General features: G+C 41.0%; 1 protein-coding gene across 2 annotated transcripts in view; it reads right to left on the bottom strand.

Annotated features, from left to right (window-relative positions):
• Positions 1-13,511, bottom strand: part of RSU1 (Ras suppressor protein 1) — a 226,388-nt gene that overhangs the window by 16,136 nt on the left and 196,741 nt on the right. The gene's annotated exons all lie outside the window — the stretch shown is intronic.

The raw sequence follows: 13,511 nt of genomic DNA on the forward strand, positions 1-13,511 counted from the left end.
CCTATTTGTGGCTGTTGGCCATCTGCTTTTGGCACTGTCCCTCCCTCTCAGTTTCTCTCTGCCCAGGTGACCTGATGATTTCACCACAGCAGGTGACACATGGCCGTGTGCTATAGTTTGGATCTGTGTTCCCACCAAATCTCATGTAGAATTGTAGTCCTCAATGTTGGAGGTGGTTGGATCACGGGGGAGGTTTCTCATGAATGGTTCAGCACTATCCCCTTGGTGCTGTTCTGGCGATAGTGAGTGAGTTCTCGCGAGATCTGGTTGTTGAAAAGCACGCAGCATTGACGCCCTTGTGCTCTTTCGTTCTGGCTCTGCCATGTGTGCCTGCCTCCTTTGCCTTCCACCATGATTCTAAGTTTCCTGAGACCTCCCCAGAAGCAGAAGCCGCCATGCTTCCTGTACCTCCTGCAGAACCATGAGCCAGTTAAACCTCTTCTATATAAATTACGCAGTCTCAGGTATGTCTTTATAGCAGTGTGAGAATGGACTAATACACCATGTCAGTGGAAAGCTGGACATCATGTTTAATCTAAGTTCAGGCCTATAGGTTTCAGAGTGCAGGGCAGAGAATGGTGAATTGGAATTCAGAAGGCTTTGGGATTAATCCACTAGCAGGGTGATTTGCGTTTCCCCAAACAGAAAAAGGAGGCGTGTGGATCTAAACAGGGGTGGTAACTATCTGGCCTGAGCACTGCTACTCCCCATCTCGTATCCACGGCAGATATCACACACTGAACAGGTGCTCTGTTGGAGTGTGCCAGACCTCACAAAGATAAAGCACTCCAGGCAAAGGATTCAACCTGGTCAGGGTTGGGCATCTGAATGGAACTTACATGCTTTGCCCAGGAACCCTGTAGAGCAAATCACTTTAATATTAACATATTTACCCCTTAACCAAATCATGTTACATGAAACTCTACAGGGCTTGTACCTCTAAGATTCCTTCTGTGCTCTGGTTAGATTATGGCATGATAATCTATGATTATTGTGAGTTTTTTTGAGACAGAGTCTTGCTCTGTCGCCCAGCTGGAGTGCACTGCAACATTATCAGCTCACTGCAACCTCTGCCTCCCAAGTAGCTGGGATTACAGGCACATACCACCACACCCGGCTTATTTTTGCATTTCTTGTAGAGATGGAGTTTTGCCTTGTTTCCCACGCTAGTCTTGAACTCTTGGACTCAAGCCATCCACCCGCCTTGGCCTCCCAAAGTGCTGGGATTACAGGCGTGAGCCACCACACCCGGCCATTATCATGAGATTTTAGACAGCACTGTATTATTTTCCCCTCCTCCATCACCCATGGATTTTCTGGAAGGTGAATCACGTTCCACTTATGGAGCAGACCAGGTGTGGTGGCTCATGCCTATAATCTCAGCACTTTCGGAGCCTGAGGCAGGAGGATCCTTTGAGCCTAGGAGTTCCAGATTAGTCTGGGAAACATAGCAATACCCCATGTCTGTTTAAAAACAAAAACAAGTAGAGTAATCATATTTTAAAAATCCTTAGGAATCAACGCCAGAAAATACCCAGCTACCTACTACCTACATGTGCATTATCCATGCGGCTCTCACCAGGTGAGCTTCAGGCAGAAGCAGCTCGGAGAAACTGCATCTGGTACCTTTTCCCACTTCCCTGGCAAAGACAAACTTCCCCATGTAAGCCGTGTTCTCTCTGAAGTGGCAAATACTATCCACAAACACAGCATCTCATTTCTGCTGGTGTGCAGGAAGAGCAAAGTGGTATTTAGGAGCAAGTGAACACCTGGCAATGGGATAATGGAGACGGCATCTCCGAGAGCTCAACAGGAGATGAGACTTTGAACTCCATCTCTTCTTTTTTCACTTTCACATTTTTGAGTTTTTTGGAAAAAAAAATCCTGAAAAAGAATGAAGAGTTTAACGTTTAAAAAAATACTTGTAGCCCTGGGTAGATTCAGCAGACTTAATAATTTTCATCCATTTCCTCCTAGTTTAGGGACAAGGTCTTGATCTGTTGCCCTGGCTGCGGTGCGATCATAGCTCACTGCAGCCTCAAACTCCTGGACTCAATAGATCCTCCTGTCTCAGCCTCCCAAAGTGCTGGGACTACAGGTATGCATCATCATGTCTGGATGATTTTTAAATATTTTGTAGAGATAGGGTCTTGCTATATTGCCCAGGCTAATATAGAACTCCTGGACTCCAATGATGCTCCTGCCTTGGCCTGAGACCTCCTCCTCCTCAGACCTTCTGGGATTACAGGTGTGAGCCACGGTGCCCAGCCTAAAATCAGATTTTTAAGAATCTCAGAAAAATGTATGGTCTGCAAGTGCAAAAAGCTTAAAAATAAAGATGTCTATGATCTATGAGAAGATTCCATGCATCAGCAAGGAATTGAGTGGGACCCTGGCACTGCCTCACCTAGGAGCTGCCTCTGGCTAGGGGAGAGCCTTAGCTGCTTCATGCCCCCAACAGGCCCCGTAGGCTGCAAGCAAAACTGTGGCTGTGGGTGGGGAGGGAAGAGCCGAAGCTTGTCATAACAGCCCCTAGCATCCAAGAATCCAAAGTGTTTCATCTAAGAATCTCACCCACAAAACACCCCTGGAAGGTGCTAGAGCATGCTAAATACAGCTGGTGAAAGCGAGGTGGAAGTAAAAGCGTGGGGTGGAGATGGCAGAGGAGCAGGTGTCTGCAAAGCCAAGCACCTCCTGGGCCCCATACGACGACACTGGATGGAACATTCCAAAGGAACGTGTGCACCATGGTTATTTTCAAACGTCAACAAACCATGTTCTGTAACAATCGTCTCCTACTACCCCAACAATATTCTCATGGAAAAGTATTCTTCCCTGAACAACGATCATCCAAGAAGATTTCCATCCAACATATCTCCCCAAAAAGGTAAAACAAGCCCTCTTTTATTTAGTATTTGCTCAGTGAATACCTCGAGTGAGTTAATTTCTCTTCTCATAAGCTGTTTCTAAAATCTTCTTAAACACACATTAGTACGTCCAATTTGCAGAGACACATTCCATATTCCACTATCTCTGCAGAATAGCGCTGTCCAAAATACAATTTGAGCCATGAATATAGCTTTAAATTTTCTCATAGCTGCATTATAAAAGTAAAGTAAAGAAGACTGGATGGAATTAATTTTAATATCATATTTTATTTAACCCAATATAGCCAAAATATCATTTCAACATGTCATCAATTTAAAAATGATTCATGATCTATGTTATCTGTAATTTGATGATGAATAATTTAGTAAATTTATTACATAAATTTAATGATTTTTTGAGTACTATGTCTTTGAACCCTGGTGAGTATTTTAGAGTTAGAGCACACTGTCCGTCAGACAAGCTACAGTTCAACAGCTCAGGAGCCACCTGTAGTTGGTGGCTATGCTACTGCACAGCAGATATAGACAAGCTGAATACGGTGGAGTTGAGCCACCTTCTTATATTTAGATGAAAGCCACTTTAAAGGCTGACGGCCCCTTTCCTGTCATCCTGGCACTTGGTTACTTTTAATACTTTAGAACACGGGTGGGCAACCCTTGGGCCGTGGACAGGTACCTAACTGCAGCCTGTTAGAAGCTGGGCCGCATAGTAGGTGGTGAGTGGCAGGCGAGGAAGCAAAGCTTCATTTTTATTTACAGCTGCTCCCCACTGCACATGCGAGAGATCTAGGTTGCACACTCCTTATGAGAATCTAATGCCTGATGATCCGTCACTATTTCCCATCACCCCCAGATGGGACTGTCTAGTTGCAGGAAAATAAGCTCAGGGCTCCCACTGATTGTGTATTATGGTGTACTGTATAATTATTTCATTATATATTACAATGTAATAATAATAGAAATAAGGCACACTATAATGTAACGTGCTTGACGCATCCCAAAACCATCTCCCCGCAACCCTGCTGGTCCACGGAAAAACTGTCTTCTACAAAACTGGTGCCTGGTGCCAAAAAGGCTGGAAACTGCTGGTTTCGAGTAAGGAAGGATACACACAGGAAATCTGTTATCTAGAGTCCCGTTTACCTAGAGATTTTCCCAATATCCTTATTTGTAATAGTTGTGATATTGGAAAGGTTTTTAAGCCAAAATGAATAACTCCTGAAGCCCGTAGATGCTACTTGGTTGGAGAAAATATGTTCAGTCCTTCTCTTTCCCCAAAGCACAAAAACATAAAAGCAGCTTTAAGAGCCAAAGGTCCCCAATGCCCAGTTGGCTAGAGTGCATTATCCATGAGGCCCTCCCTGGGGGCTCAAGCAGCAGTGACTACAGGCTGGGTGCATTCATGAGTTTGCCATTTCCAGGGTGGACCAGACTTCCTCACTCAGCTGTGATCCTTCTCGAGTGTCCATACTACGTCTAGCCTCTGGGCCCATTGCCAGGGAAGACGGGCTGCAGGGAAGTCTCCAGAATAGGCTGCAGTGGCCAGGAGGAGGGACGTCCCAATCAATCAGGCTTTTATAAACAAGGCAATAAACTGCTTAGAAATCCCCTGGTTATAATAGGGCTAACTGTATTTTTTAACTTCCCCATTCTTTGTTGAGGTATTTTTTTTCCCATAAAATTTAGAAATACACAACTGAAAACTAAAGAAAAGGTGAGATCCGAAAACGCTACTACTGAGTTCCCATAGATGTCTTCATTATTCTTTTGACAACTGTTGATTTGTTTCCAAATACCACTTTGCTTCTTTCCCTGCAACAAGACAGCCCCTCACCCACTGGCCTCTTTGTGTTCTCTTGCTCTGCTTCTAACTCCCATGTACTGGGGGCTGACATCTGCACCTCCAGCTAATAGTGACAGTAAACCCTTTCTCATGGGAGACACCTGTATAGAGTTAACTTTTAAAATACACAGCAAGCAACGCTGGTATGACTCATGAATACTGCGTGAAAACAAGGCTTCTGGATAGACTTACTATCCAGGCTGCTTTTCCAGAGAGCAAAAGAGTGAGAGATAATGAATATGAATGAATCTCTCTTTATGTTCAGCACCTGTGTGAAAGTTATAATGTACAGCAGACTGGTAGAAACGACTTTGAAATTCATTCGTGATTCTTGGCAGCTGGGTACCCTTAGACAAGTTACCTAACCTCTCTGATAAAAGTGCTTTATCATCCATAAAATAGGACTGATAATAATAGCACATAACTCAATAGGGTTGTTGGGAGGACAAAATAACAGAAATACAGAGTGCTCAGCAAGTATCAAACAGGTGCTCAATAAACCAAGGCAATGCCACACTACGCTCAGAACTGGGTGTTGTCCATTCAAATGTGGTTGAAGCCATAGAGTTGCAATATGCCTTATGGTTGTGTGCCCAAAGTTTTAGACAAAACACTGTTTCTTTCCAAAGAGATATATATTTTTTAAATGTTGCAATATGTATGCTTGAGGAAAATAGCAAATGGCAGAGAACATAAGGAGGAGGCCTTGGATATGAAACTACCAACAAGTTTAGTCACTTTCTGAGCCTGGTTTTCACTGAATATTACACATGACCATGCCAGTCATTGCCAAAGACAATCACCAAGATTCTGCCTGGAGGAAGGTGTAAACTCTTTTTTGCTCTGTCCATGGTCCTGAACAGGCAGCTCCCAAGGACTAATTGAAAACATGAATAAGGGGACTGAGTATATCTTCAGTCCTCTGCAGCTCTCCCATTCACAGGCTAAGCTGTTCTCGAATCTGTTCAGATGGGAACCATATTACGTAAGAGTCAATAATCTTATGGTAACTCTGCAGTGAAAATGTCATTTGTTGTAATGAACACTGATCATAAGTTAAGCCTCTAGCTACTCTCTCTGTTATTTTTCATTATACTGTTCCTTGCTCTGTTATATTTCAGGAGTACTTGGGGAATTCATCCAACTATGTTCGCTAGTCAGCTCTTCGTTACCCAGATTAGATTCTGCTAAGATGCAATGGAGCAATTTGCAAACACACTGATTCTTAAGGAAATGCATCAGACACTGGTTATATATTCTCTCCTGATGCCAGCAGGCAACCTTCCCCCCTCCTCTTCCCCCTGGTTATTTGTCCCCTTAATTTGCTATTTTCCTCTCTATTTATCTTCCACTCAGTTCACAGTATGGTTCTCCAGGCCCAAATCTGAGAGAGCATTAACAAGGCATTTCTGGGTATTTTTTCCTTCAGTAATAACTCTTTGTTCAATTCAACACCCAGAATAATGTTTCCAAAATCATCATCACCTCTCCCCCAGCTCTCACTTGCAAACACCACTCTGCTTACATTACAGTTATTCCCCCTCTGGCTGCTTTAAAGGACACTAACTCCAAAAGGCACACCAGTGAGGCAAAGCTGGAACTCTTCCATTTTTTAAAAAAGCCAATATGAAAAATTCATTTTGCATGTTGTATATTAAGCATGAGAGTGGAATTTCCATATGTCTCTGTGCTTCCTGCTCCTGGAATTGCTTGTAAGCAGGCTGTGAGTCTCCACAGAGACTACGTTCCTGCCACGCCTTAGTGGTCATGACCAGCACAATGGTTCAGAGACTGTGTGGGTTCATGCCAAGAGTCGGCACCTTGGTCAGAAACACTAGTGGACTTCACCACTCTAACTGGGTGTAGGGCTTCATCCCATCCCCATCTGAGCCTGGGCATCTTTCGTTTGGATTAGACTATTAGCTCTGATCCTGGTTGCCACTGTGCTGGAGAATAAAATATTACAAAAATGACACCTGCAGACACCAAGAATCTGGGCTTGCCACCTTGGTTGTGATTTTAGGGCAGACTTGGCTGGGAATGTTCCCTTTTCAGGGAAATCTAGCTCAATGAACTGAAATGTATTCAGACAGGCATGTTGCAGTAATGCTATATTCTCTTTTACTATACTTTCCTCCTGATATGCATCAGAGAAAAGCTGAGAAGAAACTGTTATTAAAATGTCTACAGCTCGTAAAAAAAAAAAAAAACCTTTCCCCAGACATGACATATTGCTTCTGGTGAGTGCAGAAGACTAACTAACTATTGATGGATATGAAGATCACATATGTGTAAAAATACATGAAACAATCTCTTGCCAGGCTATATTCCTTGGGAATTTGAGGTTACAAGGCAAAACTACTCGTTCGGATTCAGGGGTACTCGCAGGGACTGTGGACAACAGCATTAAGGCCAGAAAAAAAAAAGTTCAAAATATGAGTAAGGAATAATGTTAGTGCTGAGATGAGCTATATAACCCTAACATTTAGGAACAAGAAGTACAAAGTAGGTAAGCAAAGCTCCCCCGTACTTAATGGAAATAATCGTGCTTAGCAGTTAATTCACCAATATCTAAATTTCAAATTAGGTATAACATATAAAAACTGTAAACAAGCCAAAATAATCTGAAAATGTTGCAGATGTTAAATCAAGAACCAGCTAGTCCATGTTCTTACTAACTTGTGGGATCTAAAAATCAAAGCAATTGAACTCATGGAGACAGAGAGTAGAAGGATGGTGACCGGAGGCTGGAAGGGGTACTGGGGGGCTGGGAGGAAAAGTAGCGATAGTTAATGGTTAAAAAAAAAATTGAATGAACAATAATTAAACGAGGCACTATAGTCCCCCCACCACAAGAGAACTGTAATCAATAATTTACACTTAAAAATAAGAGTATCATTGCATTGTTTGTAACAAGGACAAATGCTCAAAAGGATAGATACCCAATATACCAAGATGTGATTATTACACATTGCATGCCTGAGCCACAGTATCTCATGTTCCCCATAAATACATACACCTACTGTGTACCCACAAAAATTAAAAATAAGCTTTTAAAAGAGGAAACAGCCACTTTTTGATACGCACCAGAAGACAAAAAGCAAGCTGCCTTAGATGACAGACAATAAATAGACTTACCCCAAATTCAAGAGGACTCACTAAGGAATAGATCACCATGCAGAGCCACCGAGGCAAGAATCCTGAACAGGTCTGAGCCTCATTTACTCATATCTAAAATGGGCATTCCCTGCCTTACAAGAGCTCCTGAGGAAGCACTAAATATGGAAAGGAAAAACTGGTAACAGCCACTGCAAAAATATAACAAAATATAAAGACCAAGAACACTATGAAGAAACTGCATCAACTAATGTGCAAAATAACCAGCTAGCATCATGATGGGATCAAATTCACACATAACAATATTAACCTTAAATGTAAATAGGCTAAATGCCCTAGTTAAAAGACACAGACTGGCAAAGTGGATAAAAAGTCAAGACCCATTGCTGTGCTGTATTCAGGAGACCCATCTCACGTGCAAAGACAAACAAAGGCTCAAAATAAAGGAATGGAAGAATATTTACTAAGCAAATTGAGAGAAAAAAAAAGCAGGGGTTGCAATTCTAGTCTCTGACAACACAGACTTTAAACTAAAAAAGATAAAAAAAGACAAAGAAGGGCATTACATAATGGTAAAGGGATCAATGCAACAAGAAGAGCAAACTATCCTAAATATATATGCACCCAATACAGGAGCACACAGATACATAAAACAACTTCTGAGAGACCTACAAAGAGACTTAGACTCCCACACAATAATAGTGGGAGACTTTAACACCCCACTGTCCATACTAGACAGATCAACAAGACCGAAAATTAAGAAGGATATTCAGGACTTGAACTCAGCTCTGGATTAAGTGCACCTAATAGACATCTACGGAACTCTTCACTCCAAATCAACAGAATATACATTCTTCTCAATGCCACAGGGCACTTATTCTAAAATCATCCACACAATTTGAACTAAAACGCTCCTCAGCACATGCAAAAGAATGAAATCCTAACAGTCTGTCAGACCACAGTGCAATCAAATTAGAACTCGGAATTAAGAAACACTCAAAACTGCACAACTACATGGAAACTGAACCTGCTCCAGAATGACTCCTGGGTAAATAACAAAATTAAGGCAGAAACAAGTAAGTTCTCTGATACCAATGAGAACAAAGAGATGACATTATCAGAATCTCTGGGATGTAGCTAAAGCAGTGTTTAGAGGGAAATTTATAGCACTAAATGCCCACATCAGAAAGCTGGAAAGATCTGAAATCAACACCCTAACATTACAAGGAAAAGAACTAGAGAAGCAAGAGCATACAAATTCAAAAGCTAGCAGAAGACAAGAAATAAGATCAGAGCAGAACTGAAGGAGTCAGAGACAGGAAAAACACTTCAAAAAAACCAATGAACCCAGGAGTTGGTTTTTTGAGAAGATTAACAAAATAGACTACTAGCTAGACTAACAAAGAAAAAGAGAAGAATCAAATAGACAAAATAAAAAGGGGATATCACCCCTGATCCCACAGAAATACAAACTACCATCAGAATACTATAAACACCTCTACTAAAACTAGAAAATCTAGAAGAAATGGATAAATTCCTGGACACACACCCCCTCCCAAGACTAAAGCAGGAAGAAGCCAAATCTCTGAAGAGACCAATAACAAATTCTGAAATTGAGGCAGTAATTAATAGCCTACCAACCAAAAAAAAAAAAAAAAAAAAAGCCCAGGACCAGATGGATTCACAGCCAAATTCTACCAGAGATAAAAAGAGCTAATACCATTCCTTCTGAAATGATTCCAAATAATAGAAAAAGAGGGACTCCTCCTCAACTCATTTTATGAGGCCAGCATCATCCTAATACTAAAAACTGTCAGGGACACAACAAAAAAAGAAAATTTCAGGCCAATATTCCTGATGAAGATCAACAGGTGAAAATCCTCAATAAAATACTGGCAAACTGAATCCAGCAGCACATCAAAAAGCTTATCCACCAAGGTCAAGTAGGCTTCATCCCTGGGATGCAAGGCTGGTTCAGCATACGCAAATCAATAAAAGTAATCCACCACATTAACTGAATCAAGGACAAACACCACGTGATTATCTCAATAGATGCAGAAAAGGCCTTTGATAAAATTCAACATCCCTTCATGCTAAAAACTCTCAATAAACTAGGTATTAATGGCACATATCTCAAAAAGAGCTGTTTATGACAAACTCTAGCCAATATCATACTGAACGGGCATTCCCTTTGAAAACTGGCACAAGACAAAGATGCCCTCTCTCACCACTCCTATAGTATTGGAAGCTCTGGCCAGGGCAATCAGGCAAGAGAAGGAAAGTATTCAACTAGGAAGAGAGGAAGTCAAATTGTCTCTGTTTGCAGATGACATGATTGCATATTTAGAAAACCTTATTGTCTCATCCCCAAAACTCATTAAGCTGATAAGCAACTTCAGCAAAGTCTCAAGATACAAAATCAATGTGCAAAAATCACAAGCATTCCTATGCACTAATAATAGATAAGCAGAGAGTGAAATCATGAGTGAGCTCCCCTTCACAATTGCTACAAAGAGAATAAAATACCTAGGAATCCAACTTACAAGGGATGTGAAGGACCTCTTCAAGGAGAACTACAAACCACTGCTCAAGAAAGTAAGAGAGGACACAAAGAAACTGAAGAACATTCCATGCTCATGGATGGGAAGAATCAATATCATGAAAATGGCCATACTGCCCAAAGTAATCTATAGATTCTATGCTATTCCCATCAAGCTACCATTGCCTTTCTTTACAGAATTAGAAAAAAACTACTTTACCTTTCACATGGAACCAAAAAAGAGCCCATATAGCCAAGACAATCCTAAGCAAAAAGAACAAAGCTGGAGGCATCATGCTACCCGACTTCCAACTACAAGGCTACAGTAACCAAAACAGCATGGTACTGGTATCAAAACAGATATATAGACCAATGGAACAGAACAGAGACCTCAGAAATAACACCGCACACCTACAACCATCTGACCTTCGACAAACCTGACAAAACCCATGGGGAAAGAATTCCCTATTTCATTAATGGTGCTGTGAAAACTGGCTAGCCATATGCAGAAAACAGAAACTAGACCCCTTCCTTACACCTCAAACAAAAATTAACTCAAGATGGATTACAGACTTAAATGTAAAACCCAAAACCATAAAACCCCTAGAAGAAAACCTAGGCAATTCCATTCAGGCATAGGCATGGGCAAAGACTTCATGACTAAAACACCAAAAGCAACAGCAACAAAAGCCAAAATAGACAAACGGGATCTAATTAAACTAAAGAGCTTCTGCACAGCAAAAGAAACTACCATCAGAATGAACAGGCAATCTTCAAATGGGAGAAAATTTTTGCAATCTACCCATCCGACAAAGGTCTATTATCTAGAATCTATGAGGAACTTAAGTAAATTTACAAGAAGAAAACAACCCTACCAAAAAGTGGGCAAAGGATATGAACAGACACTTCTCAAAAGAAGACATTTATGCAGCCAACAAACATGAAGAAAAGCTCATCACCACTGGTCATTAGAGAATGCAAATCAAAACCACAATGAGATACCATCTCACACCAGTTACAATGGCAATTATTTAAAAGTCAGGAAACAACAGATGCTGGCAAGGCTGTGGAGAAATAGGCACGCTACTACACCGTTGGTGGGAGTGTAAATTACTTTAACCATTATGGAAGTCAGTGTGGCGATTCCTCAAGGATCTAGAACCAAAAATACCATTTGACTCAGCAATCCCATTACTGGGTATATACCCAAAGGATTATAAATCATTCTACTATAAAGACACATGCACACGTATATTTATTGCAGCACTATTTACAATAGCAAAGACTTGGAACCAACCCAAATGCCCTTTGATGATAGACTGGATAAAGAAAATAGGGCACATACACACCGTGGAATACTATATACACCCATAAAAAAGAATGAGTTAAAGTCCTTTGCAGGGACATGGATGAAGCTGGAAGCCATCATTCTCAGCAAACTAACACAGAAACAGAAAACCAAACACCACATGCTATCACTCGTAAGTGGGAGCTGAATGATGAGAACACAAAGACACAGGGAGGGGAACTCACACACTGGGGCCCGTGGTGGGGTAGGGGACAAGGAGAGGGAGAACATTAGTACAAATACCTAATGCATGTGGGGCTTAAAACCTAGATGATGGTTGATAGGTGTGGCAAATCACCATGGCACATGTATACCTATGTAACAAACCTGTGTGTTCTGCACATGTATCCCAGAACTTTAAAAAAATTATAAATAAAATGGGCATTCCACCTGCTACCTAATAGAGTAGTTATGAGGACTGAACATCAGGTACTTAGCACCTCATTGAGAATGATTCCCTTAGAGGACAATGTTTACAATTCTGACCAAAATACTCAAAACACGTCTACCATGAAGTGCTAAGAAATTAAAAATGAATGGCAAGACAGATGGAAGCCTGCTTCAGAAAAATATTACTTGATAGAATACTCACGTAGTTTACAAAATATTCTATGCCTTCTGCCAGCAGCAAGCATCTACCTGGCAGTATGTGACAGAGAGTAGCATGTTTTCACCTCACAGTCTTCTCCATGTGGTTTCAGATACGAGTCTTCACTAGGAAGTGCTGATGGTGACATGATCTACCATCAATGTCCCCTCTGTGATGGCAACGGGAACAAGTGCTGTGATTCAGAGTGAACCAATCTAGGCACATTGGGTTCCCTGCTCTTTCTCTTGAGAGGTACCACTTAATCTCACCCCAGTGTAGCATTAAAATAGAAACAGAGGGAGTGAATCAACTCTCCTGCGTCCCATCAGTAGGTATCTTCACTGGGTTCCCTAAGGAAGTGCCTCGTGTGTTTCCTTGAACAAGAGGTGGCAGGACAGAGCCCTCAGCTCAACGGTATATCAAATAAACTCTGAAAGACTCCTGAGCCTAGACATATGGACACATGGACAGAATATGGTCATTTCTTAGTTAGACTTACAGAGAAAAAGCAACTTTGGCAGTTATGTTAGCTATATCTATCTCCCTTCACTTTTAACTTACAAATTTCATTTTCCAAAGAAGTAAAAATATATTGCAACCCATTTAGAAATTCACAAGGGAGTTCAAAAGAAAACTGCAGAAGTATCCCACTTAAACATAACTTCTGCTTCTATTTTCATATATTTCTTTCAAGTTTTCATCCAAGGTACTTAAAAAAACAAATCAGTAACAATCACAGGGTGCCAACAGGTTTATACATTTATATAAAAATTATGACATCAGTATACCACATACTCATAATTATTGACAGGCTACCTATGAATTCATGCTATGTATCATAATTAACGTGAACACTGCTCTGTTTTGGGGGAAACTGCTTCAAATATTCTGCTTTATCAGAATAGCAATGTCAGTGGTGTGGCTTTGAGCAGGTTATTTAACCTATCTAAGGTTCAGTTTTTCTCATAAAAAAGTAGGGATCAATAATATTAACCAGCAACATTAAAGTGTTGTGAAAGTTAAAAGCAAAAATGCACTTAAAGTAAGTATCTCGAAAAAATGTAGGCTGCTGTTGATGTCAATAGTGGATGATAGTGAAGTAATTTCTCACGGAGTTTTCTTGAAAGGAATCACATTTACATATAAGCAAAAAACAGTGAGGAGGGGAGGGAGAATCTGGTCTTTCA

The sequence above is a fragment of the Gorilla gorilla genome, chromosome 8 (genome assembly GCF_029281585.2).
Source record: "Gorilla gorilla gorilla isolate KB3781 chromosome 8, NHGRI_mGorGor1-v2.1_pri, whole genome shotgun sequence".
In the NCBI taxonomy this organism is placed as follows: domain Eukaryota; kingdom Metazoa; phylum Chordata; class Mammalia; order Primates; family Hominidae; genus Gorilla; species Gorilla gorilla.